The 13,791-nt window shown below is 40.3% G+C and overlaps 1 protein-coding gene across 3 annotated transcripts in view; it reads left to right on the plus strand.

Moving 5' to 3' along the window:
• ARHGAP15 (Rho GTPase activating protein 15) overlaps positions 1-13,791 on the plus strand; it is a 725,608-nt gene that overhangs the window by 661,772 nt on the left and 50,045 nt on the right. The gene's annotated exons all lie outside the window — the stretch shown is intronic.

Consider the following 13,791-nt stretch of genomic DNA (forward strand, 5'->3'; position numbering starts at 1 on the left):
TGATGCCATCCAGCCATCTCATCCTCTGTTGTCCCCTTCTCCTGCCTCCAATACCTCCCAACATAAGGGTCTTTCCCAATGAGTCAACTCTTCACATGAGGTGGCCAAAGTATTAGAGTTTCAGCTTTAGCATCAGTCAGTGTAAAACCACATAGGTTCTTGCGGGCCACAGTGAGAAAGTGGAATTCCGTTATAAATACAGTGATGAACCATAAAGTGTGTTAAACTGAGGATTTCTATACAAGATCACTCTGGCTGACAGATGGAGAATGATTTCCAAAAGTGAAAGCAGGGAGGCCTATACAGAGAAGACCATGGTAGTTCAGGCAAAAAGCAATGGTAATTTCACTGGAAGCCTTGAAGAAGTATTCTGATGATGGGTCAAGTCAGATTTGCTGATAGTTAGGATACAGTAGAGAAAGGAAGGGAGAAATTAAGTGTTCCTCTTAGGGTTTGGCTTGGAGCGAATGGAGAAATGATGGTGTCACCTCGATGAGTAAAACTGGGAGAAGGAAGAGGCTGAATGGGAAGAACTGACTGGAAAGCTGTGTTTTGGACACTTTAAGTTTGAAATGACCGTTCCTCATTTGTCTTAACACCTTCTTCAGATAATGCAGAGTGCAATATAAGTGATAAGGTTTTAGCTTTCATCACATACATAGAGTAATGTTGAAGCCTGATAGATTGGGCAGTTTGGCTTTTGTGAGATCAAATCTCTTTAATCACCCATTCCTTGGGTTGAGTCATTCCTATAGATTATTCAATTAACCCACTGCTGCTGCTGCTGCTAAGTCATTTCAGTCGTGTCCGACTCTGTGCGACCCCATAGACGGCAGCCCACCAGACTCCCCCGTCCCTGGGCTTCTCCAGGCAAGAACACTGGAGTGGGTTGCCATTTCTTTCTCCAATGTGTGAAAGTGAAGTCGCTCAGTCGTGTCCGACTCGTAGCGACCCCATGGACTGCAGCCTACCAGGCTCCTCCATCCATGGGATTTTCTAGGCAAGAGTACTGGAGTGGCTTGCCATTGCCTTCTCCGAATTAACCCACTACATAATTTTTAATTGTACATATAATGCACAGAATTGCATACTTGAAAAATTTAGGCAACTGTCATGCTTATAAATCAAATTTGCCTTCCAGTCACTCTTAGCCTGCTGAGCAGAAATAGCTACAGTTTTTGTATTTACCCTTCCAGACCTGTTCTTAATCCTAAGGATATGCAAATATACCTGTGTGTGCTTGTTTATTGCATTAGAGTATACATTCTGCAGGTATTGTTCTGCAACTATTTTGCAACTCATGGACAGCTTCCCATTTTCTTAAGCATGTATCTGATTCTTTCTAACAATGGCATAGTATTCCATGGGATGGATAATTTGCTTAATTGGTCACTACATTAGGGAACATATTTCAATCTAATTCATCATATTTCCTTCTTACTTATTTCACTCCCACCAGTGGAAGCTGTATCAAAGTTCAGAAGATCCCTTATTGTTAGGATGCCCCTGCTTGTCACATTCATATACTGGTTTTGGTGGGAAACCCAGTGTGGTTTCTTGGTGAAAAGATGTTGGGCTTTGAAGAAAGAGAGATCTACAGTCAAATTCTTGTTCTATACTTTATACTCCTTTTATGATCTTAAACACGTAAAATCATATTAAATAATATCAACCATATCTTGTGGTTATGAGAATTAAATGAGATAATGCATATAAAAAGTCTGGCACAAGGTAAGCATTCCTCAAATGCTAATTCTTTTCCCTTAGGTTCCAGACACACCATGAAAGGAGTTTCAAGTTGCATGTAAATACTGGAGTGCTTATCTCAGTAATTCTAACTGGACAAAGTCATAAAGCAAATGGAAAAGTATACTCTTTAATGCTATGTAATACCTAGTCTCAGAGATCAAGAAATAGCCATTAGTCAGTCTCAAGTATGCCTTTGTTTTTCCAACTGAAAGAACAACTATAAAATGAAAAAACTGAGAATCAGCTAAATCCTACTTTGAAAACACACACACACACACACACACACACACAATGAAGAGAGTCTAACCAATTAAAAACTTTGAAAGGATGAGAATCATGCTTCACAATCGCAGTATTAGCAATTAGTGCCTGATCGTGTCTCATATCTAAATTAATTCCCTAATTTTGTTAGAACTTTCGTTCAGTTCAGTATAGATGGAAATGTATGTTTTTAATAGAGATTTAAGATCGGATTATTATATCACCTTCAGAGCATCCACGTGATACAGTTTTCCATTTTAGATGGAGAGAAAGTGTTGTTTGCTTGCCACCCACCTTTCTTGAGTTGTGTGACCATATTCCACCCTGCAATGATTTATAAACAGGGTTTAATTATGCACAAGTGTGTGCACATGATTATATCTTGTTAAGCATTTCTTGCTAAGTTTTTGATAAACAGCCAATCGTGGCATGTCATCAAAGCTTGAGAAGACTAAATAAGAAGATTGTTTAACGAGAATTTAAATGTATTCATGTTTGAAAGAATCATTAGAATGTTTTCCTTAGTCTTGATGTATTTGGTAGTTCTTCAGAAAATCTACCATCAACACTTGTATGTAGTGTTTATTCCAAATTGTTGCAAATATATATATATTTTGAAGTTTGTTTAGCAAAGGTCAGGGAATGCAATGAAGTGCCAAAAATTCCACTTGACCTACGTCGTACTCTATAGCCAACAGAATAGAAGTCTATTTTTGCAAAGCTCTGAGTTAAACATTCCCTTGAAAGCAGAGCAACTCCCCACTGAGAAAGTTTAATGCACCACAGTTGAAGTAGAAGCTGGATGCAGGTGCTATTCACAAAAGCCAGAATTTTTAAAGGGTTATGATTATATTAAGCATGTGCATGCATGCTCAGTTGCTCAGTCGTGTCCCACTCTTTGTGACCCCATCAATTGTAGCCCACCCGGCTTCTTGTCCATGGAACTTTCCAAGCAAGAGTACCGGAGTGGGTTGCCGTTTCCTTCTCAGGGGATCTTCCTGACCCAGCGATGAAACCTGCATCTCTTGTATCTCCTGCATCCCCTGCAATGGCAAGTGGATTCTTTACCACTGCATCACCTGGGAAACCCATGTTAAGCATAAGATTACATAATAACCTCACAGGCTGAATAGTCTCATAGTCCAGAGTCCTCATTCTCGAACATACTCATGGTGAAGTATGTGCTTCTGCTGTGATGGATTGAGACCAGGAATTCACAATACGCTATCATCTCAAAATGCCATCAGCCAGAAATCTTTATTAATAGGCACTTTCACCAATTGACATTACAGTGATAAGCACTGGAAGGTCCTGTGATACCCTCTGAATCATATAAATGGCATGTTCTATCTCTGAAAAATATGTGGCCAATGCATGTTCCTTCGGCCTGCTTCTTTGAAAAGGCAGGCAGGCAAAGTGGAGATGAAGTTAATGGGAAGGCAGACCTAGAAAGATAAGCGTTGCTTGCTGATGGGTAGTAGCTTGAGGTTGAGAGCTAGGCAGAGAGGTTATATAAGAAACAGAGAACCACTGAGACTTTATCTGCTGGACATTTGCATGATATGCTCCATGTTTATGAAAGGGTCCTCTAATAATAGAGTGTGGGGTGAATGAGACAGAAGAAGAAAAGAACCCAAAAAGCCACTTGGAGAGGTAGTTAGATTGGAGTGATGAATCTCAGATGGAAAGCAATGCTCCAAACCCTACGACTTCTCAAAGGAAAATTCCACTCAGCTTTTGTTTCCCTCATTTATTTAACCCCCTTATTTAGTCAGTCATAAGGATAAGCCTGGGGTTTCAATGCCGAGTAATTGTAAAAATATTTCCATCAATAGCAGTAAAAAAGCAAAAGAAGACACTGTTTAGAAGGATGCACTTTTTTCTCTATTTTGAAATACAGACAGGGAAAAAGCAAGATGAGGTTAGAGAAGAATAAGGAAATAGAGTGAACTCTTTTGTTGATGTGAGTTGAAACAAGCCCTCTAGATCTGCTGGTGGGGATGTTCCAACCAGCACGGTGGGAAGCCATAAATGTAATATAGCTCAAGAATGAAAGCCTTTCAGATCTTCTTGCCTTTTGAGCCAATCAGCTTAATGTCATTACCTATCCTAAGTAATGGTGGGGGAGGCAGGTAGTTTATGCAAATTAAATTTTACTATTTACACGAGTAGAAACTTGGAAACAACCTCAGCATTCAATGACAGGGGATAGTTATATAGAACATGGTATGTCATATCAGCTTAATAAAATGTAGTTCATAGCTAATTGTTTTTTTAATTAGGGAAATCCTTGCATTAAGTTAAAGTCAGGGATGCAATATTTTATATACTCAGAGTATAAGTGTAAATATGTGGGAAAGTTGTGCGTTTAGAAAAGACTGTAAAGCTGCTTGCTGAGATGTTAATATTTCTTTCTTAGAGTTGTTGAATCATGAAAGAATTTTTTCTTCGTGTTTCTTCTTCTCTCCTAGCAGTAAGATAGAAAGAGACATGGGGTTTACGAGAGCCAGTAAAGAGAACAGGCTTTGAAGTTAGGCAGAAGTGAATGTGAGCCTTGGTGCTGCCACTTACTGGACGTGTAACTGTGAACTGACTTAACTCTAAGCTTCCTTTTTCTCATCTGCAATTCAAGATTCATAATAACACCTATTTCTGTGGTGAAGAGTAAATGAAGAATCCTTTGAAAGAATCTTGCACAGTACCCAGCACAGAGTAGGTTCTATACATCAACATTTATTATTTTTTTATTATGTGAGAAACATAAAATAATTCCTAATGAAATAAATACAGGAAGAACCGCTGAGGCTGGGTTGCCAAATTTCCTGACTTCCAGAAAAATTCTTTACCTCACCACAGAATCTTTTGCCAGAAGCTGAGTTCCTATACTGGCCTGACTCAGCTAGTTTCCCCTTTTTTACAGGGCTGACAAACCACCTGACACCTCCATGTGCTGCCCAGTCCCTGTGTGAATTCCCCTGCACAGTTCTGTGCTGTCACCAACTCTCCATCAACCTGGTCTGAATCTTATCCCATGTTCTCAAATCCAACTGTTTTCACCTTCAAAGCGTTATCTTGCTGATAAGAAAGTCTGGTCCACTTGACTTCTAGGCAGGCATTGGGACACTGGTGACAGACACAGGTCCTCCTTCACTTCCTGTTCAGAGCCTTCCATTATAGCAGTTTCCTAGGGACAGACTGTCCTCTTGCCTTGCTGTCTAACTTATCAGAATGGTTCTCACAGTGAGGATTTCCTACCAGGCAGGACAGCACACTGGCCATGTGGAAGCCTGGTAAGTGAGATAATCTGAAGCCAGTGGGGCCTTACCCTTGGCCTCAAATCCCCAGTGTAAACACTCCTAGAATTTTACCAGCTATATATCCACCTGCCATTGATGCTGACCTTTTCAAGTTCTAGAATTCCTGCTGCTGTTACTATAAATAAACTGTCCTAGCTATTGCTGAAGTCTTTTCTTACATTTTTATTTCCAGGATAAAAATAATACACGAGAATTACAGAAAACTTAGAAGATAAGTACAACAGTATTTTTCACTGTTAAATTGAACTTGTTAGCGAGATTTACTTTGTGGCATGCATTTTGGAGGCCAAAACAATCTCAAATATTGGAGGATGGGTGGGGGGAAGATGTAAAAGAACATTCAATCCCCAACGAGGTATACATCGTCCAGAGAAAGTTAAAATAGCTCAGAAATGTGTAGCATTTAGAGGTGCTTAAAATAATGTCATTCACTGATTTTCAAAAACAGCTTTGGAAGAATGTATTTGCTGCAGATTTTAGGTGCAAATAAACATTGTTGTAGGAGACTTGCACTTTGTAAAGTAGGCTAAGAAAAGCATCCAGCTGTTCTTTGAATTCCAAGGTGAAAAAATGATATGGCTGAATAGACAGATCTCATGGAAGCATGCCAGTTGAATGCTTCATTGAAAGGTGAAACTGTTGAGCTGTGGCTATTTTGTGAGAGTAAACCAATATTTAAAGCTTTCTTTGGTCTTCATGGATGTTAAATAAAATATTCTATAAAGGCATGTCAGAAGAACTCCAATGACAATGACCTAGAAGTATAGGGATTGTATGAGGAAATGATGCTGAGGAAATAATTCATCTACCCAGCCTGTAAAATGGTAGTGTGGGTGTTTCTGAAATTTTGGGAGGGAGGGGGGGTGAGGCATGGCCTGAGATGGACTGGAAAGCCTGTGAGTCCTCGCCCTTCTCCCTGGTTAAGGGTGATGGCTGGTGAAGCTCTGCCTCCCATCAGGCCTCTGAAAGCTCTGCTCTGGTGTGCCTTGGAGCAAGCTCTGTTTTCCTGTGCTGCCTTCTGGCACTCCACCCTTTTTCTGTACACTTTGGTCTCTCACCCAACCACAATACCTGATATCCAAAGACTTGCAGGCCGTGGGTATTTTTACTGGAAAATAAAGGACCTGAGCAAATTGTTATTTTCCTTTTTTCTCTTTCTTTTTTTTTCCCCCTGAGAAACAAGGGCTGCAAGTTGTTTGAAATAAGCCAGAAGCCTAATAGCTCCTTTGCTTGTGTGTTTGAAATGGCACCCTAATCACTTTGAAGAGCTAATGTACTTCCTATGGGTCTGAAATTTCTCAACTGGACTCCCGTGGCAGAATTTGGCCTGGTAGTTAAGAAAATTAATTACTCTGATCCTGAGGATGAAGCAATAGTTCCCAACTCCCTGTAGTAATCATTAAAATGTCATCTACTTAGGAGACATCTTGGCACGGGATTTATAAGGTTTGTGAGCATGGGACTAAGGTTCAATGATCCTTCCACTGGTGGATCCTTGTTCTGGAGGAAGGCTTTGGGAGATAAGGTTTTTAAGACAGGAGTGAAATGACTTTAGATCTTTTGATTTAACATTCAAATGTTAACATTAACCACTGAATAATAGAAAACAAAGCAAAACTTAACATGGCTACTGCCCATTTATCACTGTCTTCTCGACTGTTAGTGATGGCCCATCTCATAGGGTATTTCCCTCCTAAAAGGTAAGTTTTTTTAAGCTGTCCCAGCCTTATCCACTATGAATCTTGGCCTTTTACCTAAAGGAAAGAACCAGGGATTTAGAATTAAAAGACATAGGCTCAAATCCCAACCTCAGCCCTTAGAAACTGTAAGCCACTCAGTTATGTCTGACTCTTTGTAGCCTGCTGTTCCCTCTTTCTGTGGGATTTTTCAGACAAGAGTACTGGAGTGGTTGCCATTTCCTACTCTAGGGGATCTTCCTGATCCAGGGATCGAACCCAAGTCTCTTGTCTCTTCTGCATTGCAGGCAGATTCTTTACCCCTGAACCATCAGGGAAGTACAATATTAGGAAAGCCTTTAATGCCTCTAACCCTCCTTTTTGCTTATCTGTGAAACAGGTCAAGTAAATTCACACTTTGAAAATGTTAACTGTAGAGTCCTATCCACTCATTCCTTCAGGAAGTCTTAAATGAGTGCCTACTGTAGTCCACGCACTGGACTAGATCAGAGATTGGCAAGCTGTGGCCATGGACGACACCCAGCCTGCTGCCTATTTTTATCAACAAAGTTTTATTGGGAAACACAACATACTTATGAGTTTATGCATTGCCAGTGACTGCTTTCATGCTACAGTGGCAAGAGTTAAATCATTATAACAAGTTGCACAAGGCCAAAAATAGTTACTATCCAACCCTTTACAGAAAAAGTTTACCTACCTTTCAACTGAATACCGGGGGCACAAGGAAGAATCTTACCCTCATTTATCCTATAGTTTCCCAGGGTTGATAAACGAGTAAACAGGTATAATAAATACAGTGTGATATCACAAGACACTATGAGAGCACCAAGCAGGAGCTGAAGTTTAGCCAAGAGAAACCAAAGAATGCCTCCCAGAAGAGAAGACATGGGCTATTTTTAAGGATGTCATTTTGGCTGACAAAGGCCTCTATAGGCAGAAGGAAGACTGTGTACAAAACGGCAGGAAGAAGGAGAATTACAGTATGATAAAGACATGGTGACTCCTCTGGAATGATAAATTAGGAAACATAAAAGAGGGGATAGGACAGAAGCCCGGAATGTAGTAAATTAGAGCTAAATTGTGATGAATCTCATATGCTTTGCTAAGGAGTTCAAAATTCATTCATAGACATTAGGTAAATCACTGAATGATCTGAAGCAGGCAGGGATTTGATTTGACTTGTATTTATAAAGATCACAATCTGTTTAAATGTGAAGAATAACTAGAACGAGGGCAGCACTAGATGTAGTAGGCCTAGTTAAGGGGCTGATATGGTGTCTAAGTCTGAGATACCATACTAAGGGAGTGATGGGGAGATGAGGGAAAGGGATGGCTACAAGAGGCATGGAGGAGGTAGATTCAATAGAACATGCTCAGTGAGTACATGCAAGAAGTTAAGAGGAAAGAAGATTCCAGGATGGCACCCAGGAACTAGCTAAATGGTGCAACCCTTAACTTAAACAGAGCACAAAGAGAAAATTGGAGACATGAAAGAAGTTAAAATCTTTTGGACATAATGTGATTTGGTCATTGTTTATATTTTATTAAAGAATAAGAAATCTATGTTGGAATGCAGGAAAGCTGATTGGGATCTAGGTATGAATCTGGTAGTCCGGTTTAAAGATAGCATTGGGTGAGGTCATGAATAAACCCAAGGGAAGGTGTGAACCTAGAAGAGAGCTGAGGAAAGACTCCTGGGGGTGTCTCTATTTAAGTGGCCAGAGGAAGAGATACTGGGAAAGGAATCTGAGAATAGTATGCCTGGTTATAGAAAGAAAACTTGATGGAGCAGAGGTATTTTATTTTGTGGTTAAAACGATTGCTTCCACAAAAGGGACCTAGAAATTTCTCATGGTAATGGGACATTGGGTAGATATTCTAGTAATGCTGCTGCTGCTGCTGCTTCTAAGTCACTTCAGTCGTGTCGAACTCTACGTGACCCCATAGACGGCAGCCCACCAGGCTCCCCCATCCCTGGGATTCTGCAGGCAAGAACACTGGAGTGGGTTGCCATTTCCTTCTCCAATGCATGAAAGTGAAAAATGAAAGGGAAGTCACTCAGTCGTATCCACCTCTTATCGACCCCATGGACTGCAGCCTACCAGGCTCCTCTGTCCATGGGATGTTCCAGGCAAGAGTACTGGAGTGGGGTGCCATTGCCTTCTCCATCTAGTAATGATGATCTCCTATTCTAACATTCATCCTTTGGCTCTTGAAAAATCACAGGAATGAACATATAATAATCCAGAAGAAAAAAAAAACTGTTTTTAGTATAGTGAGTTCTTGGAAACATTGGTAAAAATGGAAATTATGACCTGATTCCTTCTACCATTAGCACGTGGGCTTCAGGAGGGCAGGAATTTGCATCATTTTGATTCATCCCACATCCCAAGAGCCTACTACAATGTCCCACACATTGTAAATACTCAGTGATTTTTGTTGAACAATCACATGACCTCACTGAAAAGAAGATGATCATTGAAAAGACATTGATAGTTCCAATTAAGATCAACTTCTTAAGCCTGGAATTTTAGAAACCTGATATAGACTAGAATATTCCATTTCGAGGATATTGTTAAGTGAATTTTCTCAAGTTTCTGTCTCCTCACCTTATGTTTATCTTTTCATCATGATGAAAAGAAGAACATCTCTAATTAGTAAAGAGGGAATATTAACATGCATCATGTTAGGAGGTCCAGAGTATAATGATCAATAGGTGCTCAACAAAGCTGACTTTCTGAGTAAGTCTTGGTTAGGGACTCTGTGACCACCCACCAGTGTTGGAGCCTTTTAAATCAATCACTACAGCCCAGCGTGGGATTGCCAGTTCTTCTAATTGCTTGATTATCTCAGATTTGTAACAGATCTTGGAATTTCAAAACTTAGATTTTGTTTTTCCTCCTGTCAGTACTCTCACTACTCAATTAAACAATCTCTATCTCTCTTGTCTCCTGTCATATCATCCAACCTTCCTGTCCATCTTTTGTTCCAGATCCAATATTGACTTCCTATTACCTTGAATTATTTAGCATCAGGTGAGGAGAAAAAAGTATGATTACCAAAGCTTGACCTCTGCTTATAAGTGTATAAAGAAATTCAGCTCCCCTGTTTTATGGAGCAGAGACACATAACTTCAAAGTGGAAGGGGGAAAAAAAATCAACCAGACCTCAAGTCACCTGATTTCCAGTCCACTAGACCACACTCTGCTTCCTTGCCAACACCAATACGTGATTGTTTCCAGGGAAGAAAGAGGGAGAAAGACCAGCCAACTGTGATAAAGGCATAGGCCCATCACTCAAATAACCTGTTTTTGCACATCAGCTAAAACCCCAACCTTTTAAATAAAATTACCAAATTATTTAGGGGAGTGATATATTTAAATACGGGTTTCCGTGGTGTCTGTCCTTCAGTCTCTCTCTCCCTCTAACACATTGCTTTCTACCTAAGAAACACTGGGAAGTTTTATCTCCAGGGGTCCTTTTTAAAAACAAGCAGAAAGAAGTAGAAAGAACATATTTTTTTAAAAAGGTGGTGATGGAGCTGTCTTTTACCACCTTCTTTCTCCTCCTTAAATGGAAAGCACTGAACCCAGATGCCCAACCACGGAAGATACTCTTCCAGAAGCAGCATCTGGCTTCCTGGCAAGCCCTTCAGGCGAGTCGTTTGGGGAGCTTTGCAGTTGTCTTTTGGTCTGTCACGTGTATCAGATACCATGGCCTCTCTGGCTGGCATGTCCAGGCAGCTGCCAATTCCTTTTGGTTCACCTTTAGTTCTGAGAACTTAGCTCCCTCATTTTCATTTCTTACTGGACTTATTTTTCTCCCCACTGCCCATAAGAATTCCAGGACAAGACTAATTTCTCACTGCTGTCAGCCTGTCAACTTCCTCTCCAGGCTTCGGTCTTTTGAACCCGAGTGAAATCTTCAGCCATTTAGTCCTACACTAAAATAGGTTACTTTGAATAATATTTCTTAGCCACTTCTTGTCAGCGTAGTTCCTTGTAAACTGGGGGCGGGGGGTGCGGGGAGGTTGTTCCCTGAAAAGAAAAACAAAACATTCCATCGGAGTAATTTATTCTGGTCTGTACACAAGATATGAAAGTATTCCTGGCATTTGTGTATTATTTAGTTAAATCATATCGGCTCCCCCACATCCGTGTCACACCACAAACAAAAGAGCATCTCAGGACTGCACAAGAGGAGACAACACGGCAGCATTTTACAAATAGCTGCCGCTTCAGGACACTAAAATTTTCTTTTTTTTTTTTCTCTTTTACCTGTTAATGTAAATACATTTTTTCACTGGTGAAGGATTCTGTGGGGGTTTTTTATGGATAATTGTTAAGAACACAGAGTCCAATGGTAGCCCACGCACCAGGAAGCTGTGACAAGGTGCTGACAAGTCCGGCAGCGGCACCCAGAATGCAGAGGAGAAAGCAGAAATTAGAGCTGCAGGGTGACATCCAGGAATAGTTAACATGGGGTAGCTGCACATTTCCATGTTGCTGGGGGTTTTGCCTCATGCAGGAAAAAGTGCAGCTTTTATACGAGATTTCAGATTTCAAGACTGTGTTGTCTGGGTTGAGAAAAGACTGGGCTTTAATAACAGACAGAAGGAAATTGCAGACATAAGTAATAATTAGTCTGTGGCCAGTGGCAGATTAAACCCATACTTGACTTTGAAGGGGTATGCAACTAAAACCCAGGCTCACCTGAAATGACAGCCTCTGGAGGACAAAGAAATGAATTTAAGAGCTGTTCAGGTCAGGACATTGGGAAGATCTTTGAAATCATCTATAAAACAGCAGAGCTCAAATTTAATATTAGGATTTTTAAGGCTTTTTTAATCTCTGTCTCAATAATATTTTGTGGTCTATAGTTTTTCCTCAGGTTGATTTGTTTTCATGTGTACAAAGGAAGTTGGAAATACCTTCAGAACTTAGAAGCTTTACATGAAATACTGCCTTCTATACTTTCTCTCACTTCTAGTAATTTCTTCTCCTCTGTCATACATTCTTTCAAACCAGGCTCTTTACACTGACATTTTCCCCTTTCTTTTGTTCGGCCTTTTCTCCCAATATCCTCCTCCTCCTCAAATTCTTCTTCCTACACTTCTCTCTGAGAACTGTCTCCACTTTCAAAGCTTTACAGATACATCATCCATCTCCCCATTTATTCTTGATACAAACACAGATCAAGTGCCTACCATGTGATAGATGCTGAGCTGGAAATAAGGATATTTTTACCAGGAAAACAATCAGTTCCTTGGATCTGGGAACTTGATTCAGTTATGTTATCAGTCTCTGCCCTTATCTGGGAATGTTCAGGTCCTCAGTCTTGACTTTAACTCCCAACTTTCTGACTCTCACCCTGCCCCTACTCTCCTCACAGAGATATGCAAACCAGCCTATCTGTTGCAGGCATTTAGTTAATCCATCCATGTGATTAGAAAGAGAAAAGTACAGACACTTCCCTGGTGGTCCAGTGGTTTAGACTTTACCTTCCAATGCAGGGGCAGAGGGTTCCATCCCTGGTAAGGGAATTAAAATGCCTTGTGACCAAAAAAAGCAAAACATAAAAATGAAGCAATATTATAACAAAATCAATGAAGACTTTAAAAAATGGTCCAAATCAAAAATATCTTTTAAAAAAAAGAGAGAGAAGTAGAACATTCAGGGGCAGGGCCACAGCAAGGAATAGGCAAGACACAGTTGCTGGTGGTCGGGCAATAAAAACACTTTTTTCCTACCCTCCATTAACTGTCAGTCAAGATGCACCTCTTAATAAATCTTTTCCCTTTATCAGTGAGTTCACTTGCTCATTCATTCATTCGTTAGTTCATGAATTCATTTAGCCCATAGTGTTTGGGATATGAAAAGATAAAAGAAATTACCCCTGCGCTAAAGGAATTTTTATCTAATCAATACATGTCTCTTAGACATCAAAACCGAATGAGTGTCTCAAATAGGGAAAAGACATGCAAAGTGTGATCCTTCATTTAAATCTTATTATTTTCCTTTTGAACACTTTTTTAACAATCATTTTCCTTTCCAGAAAAATCCCACCCTCAAAAGCATCTCTTCTCTGATTAAAGCACAACTCTGTCCTCTTGGTTCCAGGCTCACCCACCTTTTCCCACTTCTCTTTCATTTCCAGCTGCCTTTCCAAAGCTGCAAGTGCTCCTTTGGTACTGACCTTTGAGTCATCAGAAAGGGATTCCATTCACTCTCCCAATGCCACATTTCCTGTTTAGGGTCAGACATCCCCCACAGAGATAGTGAGGTATTTTATGGGTGGTTTACACATCCAGCTACATTTTTTTAACTAATGGGAAAGGAAAAATAAAATGCATGCTGCATTCTCTTTGCCCTCACTCTGAAAATAGCCACTAAAAATATTTTCATATCACACTGAAATATAAAATATTTTCATATTACATTGAAAATAACCAATTCCTAGGGTACCAAGCTCTTAGAGTAATTCATACTTCCCTGGCAGTCACAGGCATTTAGCCTTCCTCTCCACAGAGGCAGGCCTGTTTTATTCACCCCTCATCACATTCTTGCTATTCTCTGCTTGAGTTTCCCCTCCAACACTCTCTAGTGGGCTAGGTAGGCTAAGAAGCAGGTGACTACATAAAGAAAGTAAAGATTCACTGCCACATTCTAGTCATTTCTGATCCCAAAGCACATTTATCCAAGAAATGTTGATATAGGAGAAAACAGACACAAGGCTGTGGTATAAAAGAAAATGGACTGTGGCCCCGG

This window comes from Moschus berezovskii, chromosome 2 (genome assembly GCF_049115385.1).
Source record: "Moschus berezovskii isolate FMDL1 chromosome 2, NW_MosBer_1.0, whole genome shotgun sequence".
In the NCBI taxonomy this organism is placed as follows: Eukaryota; Metazoa; Chordata; class Mammalia; order Artiodactyla; family Moschidae; genus Moschus; species Moschus berezovskii.